This window comes from Sander lucioperca, chromosome 11 (assembly GCF_008315115.2).
Source record: "Sander lucioperca isolate FBNREF2018 chromosome 11, SLUC_FBN_1.2, whole genome shotgun sequence".
Classification (NCBI taxonomy): Eukaryota; Metazoa; Chordata; class Actinopteri; order Perciformes; family Percidae; genus Sander; species Sander lucioperca.
The window spans coordinates 37,388,787-37,415,539 of NC_050183.1; the positions used below are offsets into that span (position 1 = coordinate 37,388,787).

At 42.1% G+C, this 26,753-nt stretch overlaps 1 protein-coding gene across 18 annotated transcripts in view; it reads right to left on the reverse strand.

Moving 5' to 3' along the window:
- Nucleotides 1-26,753, reverse strand: part of celf5a (cugbp, Elav-like family member 5a) — a 197,729-nt gene that overhangs the window by 62,929 nt on the left and 108,047 nt on the right. The gene's annotated exons all lie outside the window — the stretch shown is intronic.

Sequence of the window (26,753 nt, forward strand, 5' to 3'; positions counted from 1 at the left end):
CCTCTCCCCCCACCTCACCCATCTTCAGCTCCAAGAGACAATTTAGACTCGTCCTTGGCTCAAAGGCAGAACTACTTGAAATGCCTTTAGATTTGTTGCACACACACACATCAAAGAGACCAGGAGCTTATTTTCAAGTATTTTGCACCCCGAGGCTAGGAGCTACTTCTGAGGCTGCTGTGTTCCCTGTAAATAGCTTGGTTTTCTGTTCCACAGATCCTAGCAACGCACCATCTACCAGAGAGCTGTGGGCGCGGGCCTCTGTGCTCTCCTATCACCTGAGGTAACAGGGAAAAATCACTGTGCATAATAGGTCTGCCGATCGCTTTCCTAAGGTGTTGATCAGTAATGCTCACAACAAGTAAACTCAATCCAAGTCTGCCAGGGCATAGGCATCCAGAGCAAGTTCTGCTTCCCGCCTTTGAAAGATCCAAGTTTCTGAGCGTTAAGAGTCTCTTTTATCCCATGTTCATCTTGTGATGACATAAACAGTGACACACTGTGTCCTGTGAGGGATCATCCACAACAACTATTTTACCACCTGATGCTGTTGTACTGTTGTCACTACCAAAAGAAACTTGAAATGTTGTATTAACGTCATTTTGTTTTAGTGTTCGTCTTTGGGACTTGCGTTTGTTTAGCATTTCTTCAATGGTTACATAGCTTAGCTTTAACACACTCTGGCCAATCAGTGGAAATTCGCAAACCCTGCTATTGAAATCTAATTATATCCTGTATATATTTATATATCTATAAAGGAAAAAGTAGTAATTGAACAACTTAACTACTCTATGCCTCTCCATAGTTACAATGTAGAGAGAATCCTGGTAAAATGTGTGAGATTCGACTCAGCAGATGACTACACGAGTATAATCACTGAAAAAAAGCCCATGAATTGAATGTCAGAAACTCTCCCTCCGTTATCGCTTTCAAATAGCATCAATCAACATTAGAAATAATGGCACCTTCACTTGGTAGTGGAAATGTGCCTTATAGAGTCATTTTAAAGTCGTTTCAGGCTGCTGTCTCTATTGCTTTGTCTAAGATCATCCTTTCTACAGTGATGCCCTTCTTCTTTGTAATGACTGGATGCTGCCAGCCAGAAATCTGATGCCTCGGAGTGCAGAGCATCATTCATAAGAAGACTTCTTGCTGTGATTAGCCCTATGCCTTAAGCCATATATTAAAATTCATTTTAAATGTCCTTTAAAAACCCATAAAACATCCATATTGACTTGAGGCTGCCAAGCTGTAGGGGGCTGCTAATCAGTTCCCTCTATGGTCCATTTAGCTTCTGTGTCATTAAAGATAATACAAATAAAATAAGTGTTAACATGAAGGCACTTTGAAACCCTTACCCCTGAAAAAAAAACTGCCTCCCCTCACCAACTGTCAATAATTTGCACTAGAAGATTTTTTTTTTTAGTTTCCCACGCTTGCAGTGCATTTGTGCTGAACAAATTCCAGTTAATTACAAGGCGAATGGTACAAAATGTGCTCTGTGACCATTACAATCCTGTTTGCTATGCTCAGCAAGGATGCATCACTCATCACACCCACACAAACACTAGCACATACAGATAAATGAAAACACATAGATATAAAGACTCCAGTTAACGCATATAGACATTTCTGTACACCACTCACACGCACACTGTTTTGTATCCCTCCTGATTAGACACATGCATCGTTTTAATCTCTCAGCTTTACACAGATGTAGAATTTATACACTTTGCTCTACCCTCTCTTGACTTTGACCAATATTGTGAGATGGTAGTATTCCAGCAATGGAACTTTAATGAAAGGTTTTGCAACGTGCATAGACGCTTGGTTGATCTAATGAGATCCCTAACTGTTTCTGCCATCTGCCAGACCCTAGTCATGACATTAACTATGCAGCCATGCTAAGCTTCAAACCTCTTTTAGATGAAGCAACCCTCATCCGCTCTGTGTCAAGTGCTGGTGCACAAACAAATGCATGCCTCACGGAAAGCCACAACAGGGCACAATCCCTAAAGAATTCAATAGCATAAATACAGTATATACTGTGGCTATAGAGCACAGTGTAGAGCAGGGCTTAAACTTTATTTCATTGTATTCTGAATATGAAGAAAAATGCCACCCCCTGGCCTCTGTCTAATGTAATGTTTTTCTTTGATTTCACTGAGCTTTTGTTGCAGTATTGATGTCCTCAGTATAAAAGTCCTTGCTTTGAGTCAAACTCATCTGCAGTTTACGAGGGTGCCATTGTTCGCCTGGCTGGGGAGAGGTCACTGCTAGGGAGGAGAATAAATGTGGAGTGATTGACTAGTCTCTGTTGGAGAAATGAGTTCTCCATTCATTCCTGGGCTTCCAGAGGTGAAACGTCCTTCAGGAAAGTAAACACAATCTGACAGGGCCCTACAACAGACGCAAAGGCACAGCATGGCACAGTCAGTAAGGACGGCACTTTGCTCCACTCTGCTCTCCTCTCCTGAGTTCCTTCTTTCCTGCCCAGCCTCCAATCTGTAGAATGACCCACAACACACCAGGTCTTATTGCTGAATCTGGACACTTTAGCTGGATTATTTTTGCTTCACTGCTGTGTAGATATCTTTAATGTTCATAGTCACGCTCGCACTTCACTATGAAATAAAAATGGTATACATGAATCCAGAGGGATGGGGTGATCATTCATATGAGGGTATTAGTGCAATTGTCTCTGTAGACTTCCATTCCGGGTCCTACCAGATCCCAGGTCCCTCCTGGAAAGTAAATTGAAAACTGTAGCGCCCATCAGAGACCAGATTAGGCTGTTTTCCCGACATGCTTAAATTGCAGTAATCTCGAATGCAGATCACATCTGCAGCTAATTGATGGATTTGCCAGAGGATCTGAGAGTGGCTGGGCTCCACCGTGAGCTCCTGTTTATTTTCAGAAGGCAGATGCATTAACCCTTCTCTGGCTGCCGCCTGCAACTCACTGCCAATGTATCTTGGAGCTAGCAGCATATTGTCATCAACTGCGAGATAACTGTCCAAAGGCTTTGCCTAACATTCACCCACAAACTCTGCCTAATTAGAGAGAAAGATGTGCCTGGATTTCTGTTGTACATTGGTTTTGCATGAATAATTCAAAGCACATAAGGCTTACTGTTGTTCTTCAGGCCCTCTCTTGCCATTCATGCTGGAAGCTCCAGTGAGTATAGGGGTGCCTTCCATCCGCGCATGCAAATATACTTTCAGAGAAAGTGTGGTTAGCAGCTCATCACAGCATTGTCACATACAGTTGTGTTAGCTGCAGCCATGGAAGTTTACATCATGGTTACCAGCCCGCAGAGGCCGAATAAGTCTGTTCTCTTGTTCCGTCTGAAGACATGAGGGTCTCTTTATTCGCAGACAGACACAGACAAACGCAACAAGGCTTTTAGCAAGCTGACCTGAAACTACAGATCTAATGCCAAATTATGTTTTCACATGCAATAAAGAACAAAAAAACTGTGTATGTATCAGAGAGAGAGGGAATAAGGAAATGCTATAAACACGTTTACACATGTGTAGGCATTTTTGCATGTGATTGCACAAATAAAAATGAACACTGTACTGTATGTGTTTGGGGGTGTGCTGTGTGTTGTGTTTGTGGCAAGCAATGATCTACTTTTTCCCATTACCCCACTGCATACGTGTGGTTCATTTACATTCATGGTTATCCAGATAATGAAGCTTTCAATCCGGGGGATCCTGTGGTGAGAACAATGAACCCAATTACCTCCTGCCGCCTGTGAGATGGGATGGCAGACTCTGAGACAGATGGGAGAGGCTGCACTCGGCCGGCAATCCAATCACATTCATCTCGCTTGCTTCCCGTTTCCCCTGTTCATGTGTTCTGCAGCAACTTATCAACAGGCAGGGGCCAAAAAAACCTGGGATCATTACATCACACACACCAACAGTTCTGCAAACACACACACACACACACGTGCACAAACACATTCCCCGAGGTCCACTCGACCCTCACAATCTCCCCCCTACGTTCCACAGCGCTAACATGCACCGCAGGTTTCTCACGTCCTTCGAACACAGCGTTGATCTTAAGAGCTCACATACTTCACCTACTGGAGGAGGAGGAGGAGGTAAGGAAAGGGTTTTGTGGGCGAGGTAATGTCTACCTCAATCTTGATCTCCTTTTCAGCAAACCAGGGTCTGACTGAGAACCTTCCTAATGATTTATGCAAGATCCTCAAGTTAAATTTCTCTAGCTGAATATTTCAGTTACATGCTCTGACTGAAATCATTCAAAGATGTGCTCAGCGAAAGATAGTGGCTACTTTATCAGCACTTGTGTGGATGTGCAACATGATGGAAGAACATGGAAATAGTATAGTCAAGAAAGAAGTTAAACAAGGGCATCTTTTTTGTGATCATGTCTCTGATGCAATCCTACGAAATGAAATCAGAGAAGATGGCTGTTGAGTGAGCTTTACTTTCACCATGGGAAGTTGCTAGATGACGATGTCCGATGTAAACAGACATTGTATATAAAAACAACAACAACAAAACTATTAGAAATGTAGTGCAGCACAGCACCAGAGCGGCCTTCTATACATCTCTTGGAAGTTTCATTGGTAAGAAAAAGTGTAATGTAGTTGCTGTTAGAGAGGACTTGACATTCAGCAGCAGTGTGCCTGGACCTAGATGCTGCTTGAGGGAATGTATTCCACTACTAGATAATTAGCCGGTGATTGCGTGAGAACTGATACCAATTCTGCATAATACTCCAATATTTTCTGCATGCTTCATGCAAAATATACCCTTATCTCATATTCTTCCCCCCTTATGGGCCCTAATTTTGACACTGTGATCAATAGTAATTGACTTAGTGATCGATGTGTCTCTTGAAGTTTTCCATCAGTCTGTACTGCCATCAGTTGGGTCCACACTATTGTGGGGTAGTGTATGGTTTGTTAGTAGGGATCTACATGCTAATGCTCATAGCAGCTCCCCTGAGTGGCACACAGGTGTTTTTTATGTTAATGAATGTCAAGAGAGGAGATCTGGTCAGCCGTGGGTACACAAAGGTGTGTAAGTACACACACTCACACACCTGCCTACTACCCATGTGTGCATGCTACCTCACACACACACACACATGCACACACACCCACCCACCCAGCCACACCCACACACACACACACACACACACACACACACACACGCAGACTGAGGCTGCACACCCACTGAACCCTTGGATGCATTATTGATAAGCTACTAATTACGCTTGTTGCAATTTCAGCTGACCTTTCCAGGGAACATCCCGGATCATTATAAGCTGCATTCTCTCTTGAAATTGCAAAGGTAATCTAAAGTCCACCTCCCTTGTTCCCCTTCTACCTTCACCACACACCACCCCCCCCCCTCACTTCCCTTGATTCACTGCTGGATGAAGATGTATTCTTCCATCCTGACACAGTATAAGAAATTGTTAAGAAAATGATTCGGAGAGTTAGGGAAAGAGAAAAAAGTTAGCAACACCTTGAAAACTCTCTAAACTACAGTACAGCCCGCAGCTGAGTAAATCTTAAGTTGAATGTCAGGTTTGTATTTAAACTTTTTTTTTCCCTCCATAACTTCTGTATGACATGAAATCATCTGAGCAATGCCTCTGAAATTAATTCCTAGAGTACCTCTTAAAGTTTATGGTTAATGTTGCAATGCTCAGTATCATCTCTCTGTTAAAGGTTAAAAACTACACCATCGTGGGTTATTATACCTGTTTGTATGCCATTGTGAGACATTACTCTGAAACATTCTCATCATAGTTTACCATTATGGGAACGGCGTTAGGGTAATGGCTCTGTTCAAAGCAGCTTTCCTGCTCCATTTCATTTTGGAAAGGCCAAAAACTATAATGTGAGTTGTTATGTAGTTGGTGCTCAGGAAGATCAATTGATGATCAGCTGATCTGGGTGGTGAAAATTAACCCAATGTCCCTGCTTGAACATACACTACAAGTTCTATTATAGAGACAAAAAAGATCTATCGTAACTCTCAGAAGAACGCAGAATTGTTTGATGTCTTATTGTTTTAGATGCCCAGAAACAGCTGGGAAAGTTGAATTTTATTATTTTCTAATACAGCGGCTAATTGGACTGGATATTCCAACACATCTTCAGTTGAGGGCCATGCCCTTTAACAATCAACCTATCGATCTGGAGGTTGGGTCATTTGCATGAAATTACTTTGATTTATAAAATGTAGTACAATTAGTGTATGCACAAAGTGGCATTAGTAACCTTTGAGAAACACTTTTGCCAATTTATTTTAATGCTGAAATAACAGCACACAACAGACATAGACTTTGTGTGACTCAAATAGTACAAAAGATATTTATTTTATTTATATTTATGGTTATAAAGCTTAAGAAACAAAGGGCTTCAGTACAAGGTTTCCTGCTATTGTTCTTTAATAGCTCAGTGCATATACATGTACAGTATAGCCTTGACAAATCAAGTCAGTACATACAGTATGATAATCCTTTACCTGAAAGATGGATAAATGCAGGTACTTAAGGCATAATAGTATCCACAGTGAGCTCAGCATTTACAGAAAACATGTTTTCAGGGCGCTAAGAATGAAATTCAGCCAATGTCGAAAAAACAACCTTTTTAGTAGATTCTTGTGCATTTAGGGAGCTGATTGATTTCTTTCCAAGTTGCCTGGAATTGATTTATTTTGGTCTCTCTGTCTTTCCATCTATTGCATATGTAAATAAAATAGACAACAGGTAAACTTGAAACACATGCCAAAAGCCCACATGTAAAAGGTTTAATTACTTGTATGAAATTTGAACATTTCAATTTGCACACTGTGGTACTTCGAAGACCTATGAGGGGTATTACTTTGGTTGCTAACCTACCAAATTGCCTCCCAATGTAGGCTGTGTATTAATAATATGAAGTAGTACACTTAAAAGTCCATATCCAGTGAGTGAGCCATGCCTGATCCTTGACCAAATTACTTCATTCTGTGAACTCTGGCTGTGAGAGGCATTTGCTCTTACTACAGTTACCAATCTTCAATTATCTGTCCAAGATCGCACGCATACATTGGAAACTGTTACAAGGTGGAGGAAAAAAATGAGGGAAAAAAACATGTATTTTCTTAAACTAGTATGTGGTAATGAAGATAGGGCCAAGAGCACCAGTGGCGCTGTAGAAGGTGTTTTTTTTTAAGTTTGCATGTCATTAAAAAAAACTGCTGTATGCTGTCATGGTGACTAATTGATTTTATTTTGCCTTTACTACCTTTACCAGCTTTTATCCCTCCACTTTAAAAAATGTCCTCTTTCTGAAACGCACGCACGCACACACACACACACACACACACACACACACACACACACACACACAATATTTCCACAGATTCTGCAATTGTGCCCCTAAGAAGGGAGTCTATATGCCCAAACAGATATTCAGCTCTTCCAGTGCAATCAGATTTTGTTGGTGATGGGAGCTGACTCGGAACCAATATAAATAGATAGAACGGGAAAAGGGCTGGGAACAGCAGTTTGCTGGCAGCGCTGTGAACCAGGTGAGCCAGTGCAGGCAGGGACGACACCAGCCAAAGGATTAATGGTCTCAGGGGAAGCCAAGGTAAGCCTGCTGCTCCTGCTTGACATCTTTGTACTTGTAAGAGAACAGAAATTAGCCAAGCAATGCAGTGAGTAATGGCCAGGGTGCATCCATCAGTCCCATTTAACAATGCATGCAAAGCCAACAGAGGAAAATGCAGGGAGAGAAAAAAGTAAATGTTCTCTCCTGGGCATGTGAGCAGAGTTGCCTGGAGCAGTTTATCACATAAGGCCTAGTGCTGTGAATGCAACAGAAACATAACACTTATGTCCTGTCTGTTAAATTACATCAGTCATATACATCAGTGCTGTTCCTTTTGTTTCTTTCGACAGTATCAACCCTATTTTCTGGCAGCATTTGTTGACAAAAGGAGATAATATAGAACATTATCATCTTAGGAACACCAAAATGGAACAATGGGTTCTTCTGGGCCTGTGCAAAGGTGAAAGTAAAATGGGCCGTAATGACTCACTGTGGGGGAAAAATATATCTGTGTCTGGCATGAAGCCAAGCTGACCTCAGACCTGTTGTTTGTAGAGGAGCAAAAAGTTTCCTTGGGGCCTACGGTACACACTCCAAATTTGTCATTATTCCCTACGTCACTTTTATTTTTAAACCTTTCTTAGAATTTGCATCTTATTTGCTTATCACTTATCTTATGTACTGTAGAAATGCTGAATTGAAGCTAAGACACTGCTCATTGGCATGTTAAGTCTGAGTTAAGTTCAATGCCTGAGAATTCATCCAGCCTCCACCTAATCGCAACAATGATGGAGGAATATGTATTATGTATGTATTTTCCCAGATAGACATACAGATAAATAATAATAAAAAACAGGGACAATATATAAAACAGACCTACATGGTACCTGGACCCCTTCAGATGTTCACATACTGTATCATACAGAGTACAGACACGGGCATGGTCTCTCCACTCCACACACCAAATGTCAGTGACTGTTAGGTCAGATGGTATAACAACATGCTCAGAATTGTGCGTTTGAGCATACGTGCGCACACACGCACACACGCACACACACACACACACACACACACACACACACACACACACACACACACACACACACACACAATGACAGTATGTACCCCTAAACAGTATCCCCAGAGTAACTGTAAGGATAAAGCAAATGCCAGGGTCTATGTTCACATATGCATAGCATTTCTGTCCTTTTAGAATAAGACATACACAATTTTTACAAGCCTCTCTCATTTTTTCTTGCACCAAGAATGACTCCATATTTCTACCAATTTTTGTTCTCTTACAAATAATCCATTCAGCCAAATATTCTAGGTGAAAATACACAAAACATAAGCTGCATATGAAACATTTGTATGATGTTGACTTTGGCTGCACCAAGGTCATACTTGCTGTGAAAACTAATTGTATCAGATTCATATGTACAAAAGAAAGAAAAATAGAGCGCCACATCGTAATCCACAGGGGGAAGGTTTGCTCGTGGAACTCGACAAAGTCTTCATAAACCAGCTTTCTCAAGGGCAACCCTCTGCAACTAGAAAAAATGTAAACACGGGTGGTTGTGGCACTGTTATGTGAGAAAATGCCACCATTTCCTTTTCCACTTCATTGCCATATTACAGTAAACAATTGCACTTTGATATTTGTTGACCCATATGTCTGAATGTTTGCCTTATTGACTTAGTCACTAGTACAGCCAATGGGCCATGTTTGTAATATCAAAACTACAAGAAAACTCTATATTTCACCTTTTCTCAGTCCCTCCACACTTGCCTCATGGGGCTGAGTCTTTCTTAGTCTTGCGTGAGAGGCATGGAGGTTGAGAATACAGAATCCTCCTTGGCAGGGATGGGCGAATGGATGGGCGGAAGAATGAAGGGATGAGGGGTGATAGAGGTCTCCCAGCTGTCTAAGACCCAGGCTCGTCCCAGCACACTGGTTCCCACTAATGACCAGAGGCCCTGAATTCCTCCGACTCCCCTGGGACAACAGCTGCTGCCATCCCCAGCGTCTTCGCAGGCTTTGAAGGGGACGTGGCAGCAGTTGAGCTGGCTACGATCCTGCCTAGCAGAGCAGCAACTCAGGGATGGGGACAGACAGGCTTGTTGTGCCAGCAGGGTGGCTAAGCCTGCTGAAACCCTATCCAGCCAATTACTCCCTCCGAATGCCAAGCTGGCTCTCTAATGGAGAAACTGTGGACCACACTCGGTTAGGTCCTCTCACAGGTTTACAGGTTATACAGGTAAGCAGTAACACTCCCACTTCAGGTCAGGCATTTTTTTCTGTCCATACTGACAGTTAGGACTAAATGGGGAGAAAAACTCAGTTTGATTTTGTCCAAACCAATTTGTTTAAAATTAAAAAATCCTTTTAGAGCTCTCTCTGTCTTCCATCCACTCACACATAGCCCCTGGTTAGGCTTACCCTTTAGACTATTTGCAGAAAAAATTTGGAAAAATAGTGAAAATGGCCCGGCTAGACGGGTTTAGGTGCCTATGGTTAGACTACCAAATAATTATGTCCACATTCCTACTGTTCAGATTAGCAGCAGTGCCTCCAATAAGCCTTCCCTCCATCGACGGCATACATATACTTTAATGCAGCTAATTTGTGCAAGTCTTGCAGCACTTGCACACCATTTAGAGGTACACTTCAGATTTCACTAGAGAATCAGTGGACCGTATGGCGGGGTAGAGGTCAGAATAAATAAAGCTGCTAGAACCCAGGAGAAATACATTCAAAATATGTATTGTTTCAACAACCATTGTTCAGAATTACTGTTTTTGCAAATGTATTGTAGCAGCTGTGGGTAAATAAAGTAAAATGGGATTAGCTGTGTCACAAAATCAACAAAAAACATCCATCTAATTAAAACCTTTCATTTAATATTAAAGAAATACCTCAGATTTTCTATGGCATTTTTAAACAACAGGAACCCAACATATTGAATCAAAGAGAAATATTGAATTACAGGCTGAGAAATTTATTTTGCTACATGTGACAGCTTCTGGACTGTACTTTGTTCCTCCTCCTGTGTTTACAAAACAATTTGTGAGAGTGCGCTGAACCAACTCTCGTCTAACAATGTGTTATGAGACAGAGAAAAACAAGAGAGAATCAATAGGACCTGTGGTCATGTATAATTTGCAGGGCCAGCACCTGGCTGCCAACAAATAAAGATTTTTTTTCCCTTGCACGTTGCATTCAAGGATATTGGACAATTTTGTTGGAGGTAGGCGGCTATTTTCACCAAATCCTGGCTGCAGGTCAGCCGAAATGATTGGATCTCTGTAAGCCCTGTGGGTGCACACAGCACTGTCCCCATGTAAACAGGAGGCCTGGGTGTGTTCTTCACACTTCTTTGTGTGTTATGCTTATACCCATGCACAAGCTCAGCTGAGACACACTGACAAACTGCACCTTGCAGAAGTCATACCCAAACCATATTGGCGGTAAAATAAATCTTTTTAATTGCATGGAGGGAAGTGTGCGATTCTCAGCATTTTCTCTGTGTACTATCTTCCTCTAACCATGCACTATGTGATCGTGTTTGTGCGTGTGTGTGTGTGTGCGCGTGTCAGGTTGGTTGGCAGGCTGTGAGGCTGCCTTGGCTAGTCAGAGAGCTCTTCTCCCTGAACCAGCTGGGCCCTCCTGCCTCCCTCCAAAGCAGTCAGTGCAGACCACATGGTCTCACCCCCACTCTGAAAGGTGCCATTCAGCCTCACACAGCTAGACACACACACACACACACACACACACACACACAGCAATATTGAAAGGGACACCTTCTGTTGTCCACACACAGCAAACTAACCTGTTCAGCCGTGCCAGCCATTAACACTATTTATAATCTAACACGCCAGACAATGTATATCAAAACATGTAGCTCATCCACAGCGAGGAATTACAGCGATATGAATGTAGTATTAGTTATAATGTGTGTGTGAGTTGCAAGTAAATGTCTTAGCTGGCAATTCCACAATTTACCTTGTAAATATTTAATACAATAATACACTTTGAATTACACTGTTTGTCTCAATATTTTCCATAACATTATACTTTATGTACTTTATCTACTGAATATTATAATTCTGTGTCTTCATATTGTTATTTTACCACTGCTACTCACGTACGACAACTACATTTGACTGTGTGTTGCTCATTGTGGTTTCTAACTTTTTGTTCGGTTAAAGGAGATTTTCCTTCAACCAAGGGGAGAAAATATATTGTTTTACAGTCTCAAAATATTTAACAAGAACCAAATAATGACAAAATAAAATGTTATGGCATTCTACGATACTTAAGGATGATTTTATATTAGGGCTGTCAAACGATTACATTTTCTTAATCGCGATTAATCGCTGAATTTCTATAGTTAATCGCGATTAACCGCATGTTTTATCACATGATTAAAATTCTATTAATTTGCATTTCAGAACTGTTTTTAAGTACATATTAACAATGGAAAGCAATTCTTACCAGTGTATCTTGATTGGGAATCAAATGAATGCAAAGAAAATGACTTTATGAACTTGATTTTAAGATTTGTATTTGTTTATTATTTATTTATTTATTGTAAACTAAAGAAAATTGCGTGAATCTAGTCACACATTTGAATCTAGATTCAATAGTATGGTTGGGTATTGTTTGGTTTGGATACCGGTGCTAAAGCAGTACTTTTAAAACGGTACCGGTGCCTTAACGGTGCCTGAACCGTTTTTAAACTGTTTTTAAAAAAGTAAAAAAAAAAAAGAAGGGTACTAAACAGTTGGCGACATTAAAGAATGGCTTGTTTATTGCTAAGGCCATATCGTCAAAATTAAATATTTAATAATAATGTAATCACTATAACAATAACTTATTTCACTAGTAAATAGCTGTTGAATGACAAAAACCACCAGATGGGAAAAGGGCATTTAACAACAACTTTGAATGCACCACAAGGCTGTAAATTACCAGTTTCATTGAACGCACCGTCTGTGTTTTTCCGACAACAGCAGCTGCAGATTGTTACATCCCGGTGTCGGAATCCTCTACAGTGAAATACAGACAAACTTTACACCGTTTAGCGTTAGCTGTCAGCATTGTAACCGTGTTTAATCCAGCTACTAGCTAGCGGTAGGCTAACGTTAGCTGCTGTTGAGTATAGTGTTAACTAGCGTCACGTGCAGCGATGTTTCTGTTGCCTGTAACGTCTGTTTCAGAACATCAGAGAGAAGTGCAGGCATATCAGTGGCACCAGAATGAGGCACCGAAATCCGCGTTGCTATTCCTGCAGCAGCAGGATGTGTTACGAGGAAGTACAAGCAAAATAGTAGCCTGTTAGGCACGACGCAAAGCCGAGTGAAGTGAAAATAAATTAATAAATGGCGGCATGCGATTAATACAATTAAAAAGATTAACGCATTATGCTCTGCCCTTAATCGCATCGCGATTAACGCGTTAATGCTGACAGCCCTATTTTATATGTAACGGACAAATCAGTTCTGTTTTTGTTTTTGTATATGGAAGAGAGCCATATTGGTACTTTGCATTGTCAACAGTATTTTTCTGCATAACGGGTGACCTTTTGAACTGTGCCGTGCTTGACGGAGAAGCCGTTCACTCTAAGAGGTCCGTTCTTGCAGTCTCTTTGAATGAGGTCACTGAGGTGGGTAGAGATAAAGAGATGTGTTGTGGAGAAAAGGAAAAGAGGAGGTGGGGGAGGAGGAGGGCAAGATGATGGGAGGTCCAGTTCACATGGTGGGCCCCAGGACCTCGTTGTGAAGGTAGCACATTTCCCCTGAGCTACATTTACCCTTTAGCTGCAGTCAAGCAAGCAGGCTGAGTGGACAGAGGTAGCTGGGTGGGGGGGGTGCGGGGGCACCGAGAAAATGAGAGAGAAAGCGAGACAAGTGAGCTGGAGAGAGAAATGTAGCATTGAATCCTAATGTCAGATCAGAGCTGAGCTGAGCAGCGAGGAGATCTCTCCTGCCAGCAGCGTACGAACATGCATCTGTATCAAGGGTAAAATATTGTGATCTTTGATTATTCCCTCTTTCACCTTTCATTAATGTTATCCAGATAGAGGGCGAGGCAGCTTGACATGCACACATGAGAGCAGAAAGGATTTCACAGACACACTGGTGAGATAGCACAGGGTTTTGACAGAACCCTTTGTTTCCTCTGTGCTGTTGCTGTACATTACTTCTCAGCAGTTGTAGGTCACATCCATTTCATACTGTTCCATCCAACTTCTACTTTTTATGTTCCGTTTTTGGGCTCATGTGATAAGAAAGGAAAAAGGCAATTTTCCCATGTGTAGTGAAGACAGAAAGGGCATTAATAAGTGGGTTACTACTAGTGTAATCACACATGAGGATAATATCCCCACACACACACACACACACACACACACAGTAATATGTGAGGTGACTACAAGGAGGGTAAGCAACTGGAGGAATGGAAAAGAGGAGGGTGAGGGTAGGGCTGGGCCATATGGTGGATGGTGTATCATCGCAATAGTAATTAGGATAATTTCTGATATTGATATATATTAATGTCACATGTATGCAAAATCTCAAATAAAATATAAAATGTGTTAAACTATTTTGTTTGTTTTAATTACAGCTTGCTTTGCATAAACAAAATACATTTGTAGAGCTATAATAATAATGATAAAATCATAATCAATATGATTCAGATGAAACTAAATAAATGCTAATATTGCATTACTGCCCAGCCCTAGGTGGGGGTGGGGGGAAATTATCATGGCAGAATCTGCACTTTGTTTATTTTAATGGAATCAAGTGGATACAAATAAAATTCTGTTTCAGTGTCGTGCAGGGATCCCATTTCTCCAGACGAATAATTCAGATTGTACATGCTGGGAGGCCTAAATAGATTCCTAAAATAACAGGAGGATGGAGGAATATAGGAAGGGTGGGGGAATAGGACGACAACTTTCGGAAGGGGGCTGACAGCCAGCGAGCCAGGGACTTTGTAATCCCTCAGCATCTCAAGCTCCAGTCCCTCCTTGACCTGTGATAGGTAGTATCTCCTGAAACCATAGCTCTACCAGCTATCATTAGACCCACAATGCAGCCAAAAAATGCCGTCCTCCTGTCGTACACCTGATAGGCCCAGGTTTAACATGTTCGTCCTGTCACTGGCTGCTGCCCCTGCTGTCAGATTGGTTTTGTTAAACTGAGCTGCCATAGATTAAGAGACCCGATCAGATTACGATGCCAAATCCCCTCGCAAAAGCACCACTCCCTGCAAAATGGTCTCAGCAGTGCTTCAAGGTTTCACTTTAACATTCAGGAATCAATCCCTGCCTCCGATCCAGCGTATTAGGTTGATGTGTGCCAGCAGTCCAGGCAGGCAGCTGTTGAGGGCTGTAACCATTCCCTAAAGCACATTGTGCTTGCACTGCTCCCCAATTCCTTGATAATAACATTAATGCCAGGCAGATGTCCCTGAACTAGTCCAGACATTTTCTTAATATTAGAGTTGTAGACTGGCCTCTTTTCTTTGCTGAATTTCTTGAAAATCTCCCGTGGCTTTTAAGAGCAACACAATATTGACCCACAATATCTTCCACATCAACAACAACCGAGCCATTTCGCTCCCCTAATGGTAGGAAAATCAATAGGTAACGAATGGGCTTATTTATATTTCAAGCGATGATGTGTCGTGTTTTGGGTTTCGTGACAAGTTTATTGCTGTAGGGGGATACTGAGGAGGAAGATTTGCAATATAATAATGAAGAAAAAAAAACGTGTCTGTGGATCTCTATCAGCTGCTGTCGTTCTACAGCAAATAACATCTGTTCCAGATGGAGATCTCTTCCTTATCAAGGCACAGCTCCACCGCTGTCATTAGTCTAAGTCCAACTCAGTAGCTAATCTACAATGAAAAGACAGTCCGACCCCCCCCACCCCCCTCCCCATCCCCCCCACCCCCTCAGATCTCACCCAATGACTTCCTCCACTATCAAAGTGCTCTTTGAAGTTCACATTCTATAAAATTGGCTCAAGTGTCAGGTCAGAGTTCCTGCAGCCAAAGGTACAGCAGTTATTTGAAGCCTCATTCTTCTTTCTAGTTATTCCCCAATGAAACCTTGGCTGTCTTTGTATTCTTTAGCAGAAGTCCTCTTCATGTTTATTGCAGAGAGGCAATCAAGATGGCCTGCATTTGGACCTGGCCCCTAAGAACTAAAGTGTCTGGGGATATACTTATTGACTTCTTTGCACAGAGACCCAGTCGCCAATCATCCTTGACAATGCCAGTTTGTCTGATAGACTCATCGATGAGAGGGGGCCAGGGGAAAAGTCAACAGGAAGAAAGAATAAAGAAAAGAAAAGGAAAACAAAGCACACATCAGGGGATAGGATAATCCTGGTACAAATATCAATGTGCGATCTATAGGGTCTAGTGAGAGGAGAGGAATACCCGGTAAGTTTAAAAAAAGGAGAAAATACAAACTCACATTAGGAATTACCATGAACCATGGCAAGGCCACAGCAGTCAGAGCACGACCACATCAACACTCGTACTACAGGCGGTAGTGCTGAAATGACTCAGGAATACACAGGAATACCTATGAATAATGTTAAAATACTTCTTCCTTCATGCACCAAAGCAAAGGTGCCCCAATCATCTTTTCGGCTGCCGCAGTTTTACAGCCCCAGAATGACTGCTTCTCTCTCCATTACCTCTGCACTCGTTTGACTGGCAGATGGGTGGAAAGATGGTGGATGGAGAGTGGGCGGGTGGGCAATCATGGGACTGTGTGTCACAGTGCGTGCGTGCTCGCAGCACTACTTGTCGTCTCAGCAGATGAGATGGGAAAGGCAGGTGAGACGTGGCTGGGCCTTATTTAAAAGCCTCTTTAAAGTACCCACTGAACCAACGTTCCCTAATGGTGCATCACAGGCACGTCATCCCATGCTAGTCCTCGCCATCCCTATGCCCTATGTCCTCATCTGTTGTCATTGCTTTAATAGCTGCCACAGCCAAAGTCGCAGACAATATAGGTACTACAATACATAGCCACATTCCATGCAGTTTAAATGTTACACTAAATACTGCATGTTTGTGGCCTGTAGGAGTACTAATATGTTTAATCCACTGTTTCTATATTTCTGATGGAATCATTTGGCTGAAGCAGGTGTCCTTTACAGTCCAATGGTAGCATGATGCAGTGATTTAAGTGGACTGACAGTGAAAGAGACAGAGGGTGATATGAGAGGCTAATGGAGTTAATATACTGGGATGGAGAGATAGAGGAAAGAAGAGGTTAGATTGGGACAGACGTGAAGAGCTAGCTGAGTTACAGGCACTGAATCTGAATACAGATCTAATTTTACAGCCGATTGTTTTCTCTATAACTTTGTTTCTTGTTTCTCTAACTTTCTGCTGTTTATACCTGCAGAGCTTAAATGCACTCAAAAATATATTTTGTCCTCATGCATGCACCTAATGTGTAACATTTTGATTTTATATAAAATCAATGCATAAGATGGCATTTTCATTTATCTGGAGGTGACATATTGTTGTATTCAATTTTCACACACTAAAGTGCTCCACAATCATTTTGAGAGTGAAATTACAATGTGTTGTGTTGTGCAGACAAAACTAAAGACTGCATTGCATATATATTTTGAGTTCTCTTTTACACTGATTGGAAAAGCATTGTCTTTCTGTCCATATCCTGAGGTGGAACAAAGCTCTTGTTTTGTTCCTTCCTGTCTCTTTCTTTGTCATCACTTGTTTGCCTTGCCATTCTCTCTCTTGTGTTCGCTTATTTTTCTATTTGTCGCTTGTGTTCATTTAATGTAGCCAGTCATGAAAGTTGCAAGATCATTTTAATATAATGGTCAACGCAAAAGAAATGACAAAAATCTTGGGGGAAAAAAACACATTTCCCTTCATAGTAAACACGTCTACAGAATAATAACGCTGTCACACCTCATAAATACATTAAAGCTTTTATTTAGAGTCACAATTATGAAGGTAAATATGGTGCAAAAAGGGAGAGCTTGTAGAATACAATGTGAGAACTTGCAGAACAAAAAATCTGAACTTGTATGTTAAAATTTGCACTTGTAAAAATAAAATTTGCACTTGTAAAAAATATTCACACACATGTGATCTGAATTTGAAGTCATACAAAGAAAAAAAACATGAGAGCTTATAAAAAATATCTGAACTTGTAAGTTGAAATTTGCACTTGTAGAAAATGTTCACACACCTGTATTCTGAATGTGAAGTTACAGAAAAAATATTCACAAATGTGTAGATTGATGTTTACATGAACACAATGACAGCTGCAAACTTATAATGCAACATTTACTCGTATACTTTTTTTTTTTACTCTGGTTCATTTTCCATCACAACCACAACTCAGTGATTACAACCTCTGGAATCTGTCACTGCAACTTCACATATGTGCTCTCTCGCATCACAAAGTGGCGAATCTGCGCACCTCGACTTTCACAACACTCTTGACGATACATCTGGTGCAAAACTAATTTGTACCTGTGGACTTAGGCTGTGGAGCTCTGAGCTAACAGAACGGGAAAAGCCTTCTTATATACAGTCTATGGGAAAAGCAGGGTTTCTATCGCCAGATGAGGGACAACTCTGTCTGGCTTATTTATGTAGCATGGAAACTTGGTGGAATAGCATGCTAGCGTTAGCTAACTAGCAGCCAGCCCGCTTCTAAATAAATACCTTTTAATTGTCGAAACATTTTTAACAGTCAAACTAAAACACTGGCGGTGAGCTCCACGGCCTGCAGCCGCAGACGGACCGTCATCAGTGGGTAACAGGTGCCAAGTTTTGCATCCCTGCCGAGAATTGCATCCACTAGGGAAAATAATGATTTTATAAGGCAAAGTACTGTTTAAAAACTAGGCAATAGTAAATCTCTTTGTCATGTTCATCAATAATGATTAGGATTTTAGAAGGTTTAGAGACATCAATGTTTTATCAGACTTTGTAGTAGCATTTCCTTGCTACCTAGATGCAATTTTCGGCAGCAATGAATTCTGCAGAAATTATTGTTTCTGCCCAAGCGGGTGCAATTCTTAGCAGGGATGCACAACATCAGCAAAGCAAGCTCTGGTCATGGCCGGGGGATGGGCCGCTGCTGTTTTAGTTTGACTGTTAAAAAGTGTTTAGATAATTAAAAGGTATTTATTTAGAAGCGGGCTGGCTGCTAGTTAGCTAACGCTAGCATGCTATTCCACCAAGTTTCCATGCTACATAAATAAGCCAGACAGAGTTGTCCCTCATCTGGCGATAGAAACCCTGCTTTTCCCATAGACTGTATATAAGAAGGCTTTTCCCGTTCTGTTAGCTCAGAGCTCCACAGCCTAAGTCCACAGGTACAAATTAGTTTTGCACCAAATGTATCGTCAAGAGTGTTGTGAAAGTCGAGGTGCGCAGATTCGCCACTTTGTGATGCGAGAGAGCACATATGTGAAGTTGCAGTGACAGATTCCAGAGGTTGTAATCACTGAGTTGTGGTTGTGATGGAAAATGAACCAGAGTAAAAAAAAAAGTATACGAGTAAATGTTGCATTATAAGTTTGCAGCTGTCATTGTGTTCATGTAAATATCAATCTACACATTTGTGAATATTTTTTCTGTAACTTCACATTCAGAATACAGGTGTGTGAACATTTTCTACAAGTGCAAATTTCAACTTACAAGTTCAGATATTTTTTACAAGCTCTCATGTTTTTTTTCTTTGTATGACTTCAAATTCAGATCACGTGTGTGAATACTTTTTACAAGTGCAAATTTTATTTTTACAAGTGCAAATTAAATTTTTACAAGTGCAAATTTTAACATACAAGTTTAGATTTTTTGTTCTGCAAGTTCTCACATTGTATTCTACAAGCTCTCCCTTTTTGCACCATATTTACCTTCATACACAATCCTCTATTAGGCTAACTCTTAACAACAGATTGTCTGTGGCTTTCCTTAGTGCTGTGTGAGTATACAAATTCTCTCTCTCTCTCTCTCGTTTTTGTATACACAAAAGCCCGAAATAGTATTGTGCCTGTCTCTCTGAACAAACAGGACATTTTGTTTCCACATGGAGTGTTGGGAGCAAAGGTCTTACAAAATTAGGGCAGAGAATGAGCTGAGCTGCCAGGCAGTAAAGGTACTTTACTGTCATATACACATACAGTATATGTAGCAAAATTCATTCTCTGCATTTAACCCATCCCTCAAGGGAGCAGTGGGCAGCCATTTACAGCGCCCGGGGACTAACTCCAGATCTGAGCTAGTGCCTTGATCAAGGGCACCAACTGGAGAACCTAATACATTTTTTTTTTTTTAAATGGTGGGGGAAACCAGAGGAAACCCACGCAAACATGGGGAGAACATACAAACTCCACACAGAAAGGCCCGGAATGACCTGGATTAGACCCCAGAACCTTCTTGCTGTGAGGCCACAGTGCTAACCGTTGGGCCACCGTGCTGCAGTGAATAGAGAAGAGCAAAATCTAAAAATCTATTGTTGGTCTGACAATTACCAAACCGCCTGAAAAAAATATCTCAATAACCTTCTATATCTGTATGAATAATTAATCCTTAGCCTACCATAACTCGTATGCTGTAAATGCAGACTTCAAAAACCCAATACTGCACATCATGACACTTGTATAACTCAGTCTAACTCAACCTGAAGTGGAGAGTGGAGCTTGTATCTCTGATGTATGAGTGTGAGATTTATATGTGTGTGTGTGTGTGTGTGTGTGTGTGTGTGAGTGTGTGTGCATGTGTCTCCAGTCTGCTTTAATCTCCTCCCATCTGCTGGTGGACCTCCTCTCCCTGTTCTGAGGCCTGCCATGCCCCGCCCGATCTGCCAAGCCTGACCTCTCTGTGTGTGTGTGTGTGTGTGTGTGTGTGTGTGTGTGTGTGTGTGTGTGTGTGTGGGCTGCTTGATGAGCCTGGTTCCTTATGAAGTGGTGTCATTAAAGCAGAGAGAAGGAGCAAACGGGTGATTGCAGTGATTTGGCAGAGGTTGAACAGACTCTGTCCTCCAATCAGAGCCCTCGCTTGGCCTCCTCCAGCTCCACTGCAATCACAGAGCACCAAGTCCACAGAGGACACGCGCACACACACACACACACACACACACACACACACACACACACACACACACACACACACACACACACACACACACACACACACAAATCCACACACTAGCCTCAGGTATCCAGAAGATTTGACGTTAGGATGTCACGGTCAACTTCTAATGGGGTTGTAAATATTCTTCTCAATTAAAATGGACTGCACACATTTTAGGATTGAGCGCATAATTGATCACATCTTGAATTTCTGTGGCAACACTTGTTTTTTTATGAATTAAAAAATTTCAAGGTAAATTGAGACGGTTTAGGATTTAGAAAAGACACTTAACAGTAGAATAAATGGCTGTTGCCAAATCGGCTGCTACAGAAGCTGTTTTTTTCCTAATGTACTGCACACAAGGTGTTTTAAGTGAATGGAAATTAAATGGCCAATAAAATGAAAAGGTTCACAAAACAAAGTCTAAATAAGGCAAGCCTTAAAAAGGTCAGCTTTCTTACTGTATGCGTTTAAGTAGGTTAGCATAGCAAGTTTCTTTGCTAATCTGGCATACACTGTGAATACAAGGTTCTATGAAGTTAAGTTAAAGGTGGTCAAATGATGAAAGGCAACCATTTAGCGTGTGTCACAGTATTTTGTATCAATACACTGATTTTTTTTTTTTTTAAGTCACACTGAGGTATCTTTTTATGTATGTTTTACGGCTCAACAAATTACATCTCAAACTGTGCACAGCACAGCATGTGCGTGGTGCAGAACAGAAGATCCCTTATTGTCACAGCAATGTGGACGACTACTGTACGTCATTTACATGTTTTGACATGTTCAAAGGGTACAGAGAGAATACAAGGCAGGAGAAGAGGACAGGGGTGAAGAAAGAAAGAGACAGAGAATGAATTATAAAGTGTAGAGAATTGAGCACTAAATTGATCTGCAGTCTGTCTGTCCCCAAAGACGTTGAGATGCTGTAATGAGAATGGCAGACCAGATGCATACGGGGGCCATCTCTTCCCCATCTCCATCCCTCTCTGAAAGAAGACAAGTTTGTTTCTCAAGGTGATTGTTGCTGTGATAAGGGAGAGGGTGTTATTAAGGGTGACAGCGGAGGGGCTGAGAGGCAGTGGCTGACTGGATAACCTTGTCCCCATCCCCGCCTCGCTTCCTTCTGCATGAGCATCTCCACCACTGGCCTGCCCTGCCTGCTTGCTCGTCTGAACACAATCTGCTGACTGGAATTACCTCCCGGCCCCAGGAAAACTAAACATGATTTCTGACCTTTCCTTTCTGTGTTCAACAGTAACCTTTGCTGATCCGCCTACGCTACGAGACCATCACAACGAACAAGGAATGGAGTGGAAGGGTATGTGTGTGGGATTTTTTTTTTAACAAAAGAGTGAGGATCAATGTGTGTTTAGCTGAATTTATGTATGTATGCATATTTGAAGGCGAGTGCTGGGAGTAGGTGTAATAAACCGCAACACTTGTACAATACCATGCAATCAAATACAACAGCCCTGCAATAAATGCTACCTCTGTGAAGCTCACAATGTCCAAGTTTTGGTGTCAGCTCCTGTACGTGCAACATTATAAGGTGTTTCTGTTATTTTGTCTACACGCTGCAAGTAGCTGCTGCTTCCATCTGTGTATGTGCTGACTGGGTGTACCACAGAAGTTGCAGTAATAGTGTATTTTCTATGAGACACTGTGTTTGCAGAAATACTGCATCTTTCAACTTGCTAAATTCATGACATCATCACTCTGCCTCCTCTTGTTGTTCGTTGCCGCGTCAGCAAGTTTCCCATTGGCATTATCATTAGTAGTTTGTAAGATAAGGCTAATTGATCTCCACCTACCCAGTGTATTAGCGAATTGTTGTGATCTACTTCTTCCACTGACTCTGCATAACTCCGACAGCCTCAGCACAATCTGACCCTCCGGAGCAAAGCACATCCCTGTAGAAATGATTTCATCATCTCTTTCTCTCGCTCTGTTTGTCTGTTGTTCTCCCCGCTTTCTCTCCCCTTGTCTGTCTTCCATAAACCTAAATTGCACCACCCCTCCCCTTCAAAACAAACCGGTTTGTGCTGATGTGAGGGTAAATTTAAGAGCTTACAGGCAGCGTGACCTGAACATCCCAGGCCAGCTCGGTGGAGTTGACGGACTGAACTGTGGGCTGGCCAAGGCCTGTGTATCAGTATTGTTTGTGTAAGAGCACCAGAGGGGATTTGGACAAGTAGTGTGAGCTCTGAATGTGTGACCCACAGCTGACCTTACCATTGGATTAGCTCACCCTGATCCCCACAACCTCTGAACATGCTCCCTACTATTTCTAAGATCTCTCCATTTATGCCCAGCCAAGCACATTGTGACCAGTAATCTTTAGTTTGCTTCTCTCCAAAGGGAGAAGATATACTGTTCAGCTTTTTGCTTTACCCCTGCCGCCCCTCCCTCTCGCTGGTTTATCCACACTTTTCTCTGTTTATTTTGCACTTGTTCCCTCTCTCTCTCAACCACTTTCAGTCTCTCAGTGTACAAATTCCCTTCTTTCACCTCTCTACTCTCACCATCTGTCTCTTCACCCCTCATTCCTCTCCCCTCTAACTACCCCACTCTCCTTCATTCCTCCTCTCCTTTCTAAAGGGGATCAGTGGAGCTTAGAGGCCTTCCTGCTTGGTTCATTACGGAGCTGCTCTGACATGGGGAGCTCGTCTCTCTAGTAAGGAAAGGAGAACACCCCTGATGTTTAATACATGGACCACTCTGTTGTCTTTCACGCAAGATAAATTCATCACCAGAAACTGAGCGCAAAACAGCAACAGAGCATGTAAACCTAGATTCCCAATCTTTCTTTATTTATTTTTTTTTTTGTCCTCACTCTCCATTTAACTTATTGCCTCTCTCTCTCTCTCTCTCTCTCTCTCTCTCTGTTCCGTCACATTTCAGTGAACTGGGGCAAACCTTTTCATTGTCCTTCAGTTGGAGTAAACACACAAACACAAAGCAATGCCGCTGCTTGGCTCGCAACATGAAACACAGCTTATGAAACAAAATTGACCTATTCCATTCAGCATATGTGTACACTGTGTATGTGTCTGTGTGTAAATATGTAACATATACTGGACATGTCCCTGTGTGTGCACACACATGTTCCTATTATCATGTACATCCAACTTCCCACTGCATGCATGTGTGTGTTTGCATGAAAGACAGGGAGAGTGCATGTGTGAGTGTGTGTCAGAGCAGTATGGGTTTGAATGTGTTTGCCTGTTTGTCCTCTCTGTGTGGGTGTGTGCGTGGGCGGCAGGCCTGTCTTGATAATGCCAGAGCCTGTTTCTAATCCAGGCCTCCTCAGTGGGCTGTAGATCTAGCTGTGCCAGGCAGGCCCGGTGCAACACCAACAGAGCCCCAGCTGACAGCTAGCCTGCTCCTCTCTCTGCTTTCTGGACAATCTCTTAGCTCAAAACTTTAACAATGGGTTAAGTTGGGGAATGTCAAGAGCCATGAAGGAACAACACATGCAGGACAGTAACACTATTTAGCCTGAGAGCAGGATCGCTCTTTTAGGATTGTCTAAAACAAAGAAAGAACGAAAAAATCAAGTGAAATGATAGCGCGCAAAAAAGAAAACAAGAAGGGGCAGAGAGTAATGGTGGAATGCCAAAGGGGTGCTTTTAGTAAAGGGTTTAGGATTCATTCAAAGTGGTTAAAGCTGATTTATCCCGTGTAAGGACACCAAGCCCTCTAAGGAGGCACTGAACAGCCCTTCAAAAATGAAATATCAGCAGCAGTCAGTGCCAGTCATCAGTGCCATGTGTGATGGAAAATCAATCTATTTCATATCAGAGACCTGTGAGCAGAAACCGAGAGAGACAGGTCCCTGCTGCGTCTCTTTAAACCTCTCCCCAACAGAAACATCCCAGAATGGTCTGCGTCATCGGTGACGGGGACATTCACCGTGATTGTGGCTCAATGTGTAACAGCTGCTGTTCTGCTAGATTAGGTAGGTGATTGGCCATTAATATTCATTTCACAGTGTGTCTTTGTTAGGCGGCAGCATGGACTAACAGAGTGTTTGGATGGATTTACTCTGCCGTATATTTCCCTTCAATTTCTATAGGCAAGGTGGTTTACCCAAATGGCCTTAGTGAAGATACCTAGTGGCCCGATGTACTGTAATTTTTACCAGTTTGTTCTATCCGATAAGGTGAAAGCTATGAACATGTCCATCACGAAACTGCTCAGTTTTGATAAAATGTCCAAGAGTCATCAAATATTTAGTGGATTAAGTTAGAAGAACATGTTCTGCTGTCTTCCTGTCCGATGACTATAGGCTGGCAGTTTAAACTTGTACTGAGACAGTAACCAGGGAAAGTACACTGTTCTGGTCCGGGCCTGTCTGCTCTTAATAACAGCAGAGAGTGCAGGTCCAGCAGGCATAAAACCACAGTAACAGGTCTTTCCCTGATGGACAGCCAACCTAGCGAGGTGATCTGAACAGTCCTCCTCATAATGAGATTAAGGGACTAATTAGTATGACTGTGTGCTGTAGTGTGACTGTGTGCACAGTAATACAGGAATATATGCCCCCTATCGGACTACCCGTGTGGCCCCTGAGAGAGCAGGCCAGACTGGGTCTGTCCCTGGCGTCCCTCCCTCCACTGGAATGAGAGGCTAATTAATATTTTTTGCATCCGCTTTTCCAGCTCCTGTACACCACGCTGAGTTATAGTCCTGACGTTATTGATCTGGGTTCTGGCAGCAGCAGGCAAATAACGATCAAAATTACAAAAATTTAATCTTGGCAATTTTGACAATGTGAAATGCGAGGAATAATTAGAAGATCCTGGCATTTCAGACAGCGCAATGATTTTACAGCAAATAAGAACCTTGTAAAAGCAGGCCATAGAGGCGCCTCAGCAGCACAGTCCATCAGCTAACAGTAGCAAGCTAGAGCAGCTATAGAGACAGAATGGAGAAAACCAAAAGTATCCTTGACAAGGATAATCACAGAAAGAAATAAAGCCAGCTAATTAGAAGCAGGGTGAGAATAAAAGATTTGAAAAATGAAAATCAGATTCATTCCCCTTTCTCACATTCCCTGTCTCCTCCTTTCGCTTCTACCTCCTAACCCGTTAAAGTCATGCTAGTGTTTGATTGCCCCTGTGGCGCCACTCTGACCTGTTCAATTAAGATGATGTGCAACTCTCAGGTCTGTTCCAGCACTCATTTGTTCCTTAGTGGGGTCCCCACGGCTGGCCAGTAAGAGGACCCCATACTGACCAAAGTGCCCTGGGAGCTTTAAACCCAGCCACTCACAACCAAGTAAAGAGACAGCTGAGTGTCATTGTTAATGTGGACACACAGCACCACAATGGCAAAATCAATGGAGCTATAGGGGACATCAATCTTAACAGCACAAGACCCTTTTGCTTGTCTCACCACTCCTCTAAAGCTCTGAATGAATGGTTAGGAGAAAGGAGGGAAGATGAGTGTGAAAGAAAGAGAGAGAAAGAGAGAGCGAGAGGAAGGAGATAAATAAATAAAGAAAGAAAGAAAGAAAGAAAGAAAGAAGAAAACATGGAGAACTGACAGTGATCTTTATTGGCCTTTCCTCCATCCATCTCAAGGGGTTATGCTGTCCTTTGAAGATTGTGTGCGTTTGACAGGCAGCCAAGTGGCCAGCCATCCTAATTCACACAAAACAGGCAGAGGTTTTTTAGGTAAAGCCTCAGAAGTGCAGCACGGCAGCTGTATGAAGTTGGCATCGTACTTGCATTTTCTCTCCACTTCCAAATCTCTCTCTCTCTCTCTCTGGATGAGGATGAGAAAGACTGAAAACAGCGCTCCTCCTTTCAACAACAAAAAGGCACTTGCTTCGTTATGGGGGGACACACGAGATGCACACCAAAAACATAGCAGCAAGGTTCATTGTCTCTTACACTGACTTAAAGGATGCCTCCTCATCCCATTAACATATATGCAGATAGGCAGTGAGTAAATGAAAGCCTCCAAAAACGGGAGAGATCAAAGACGACAGAATTAAGGCCAAGT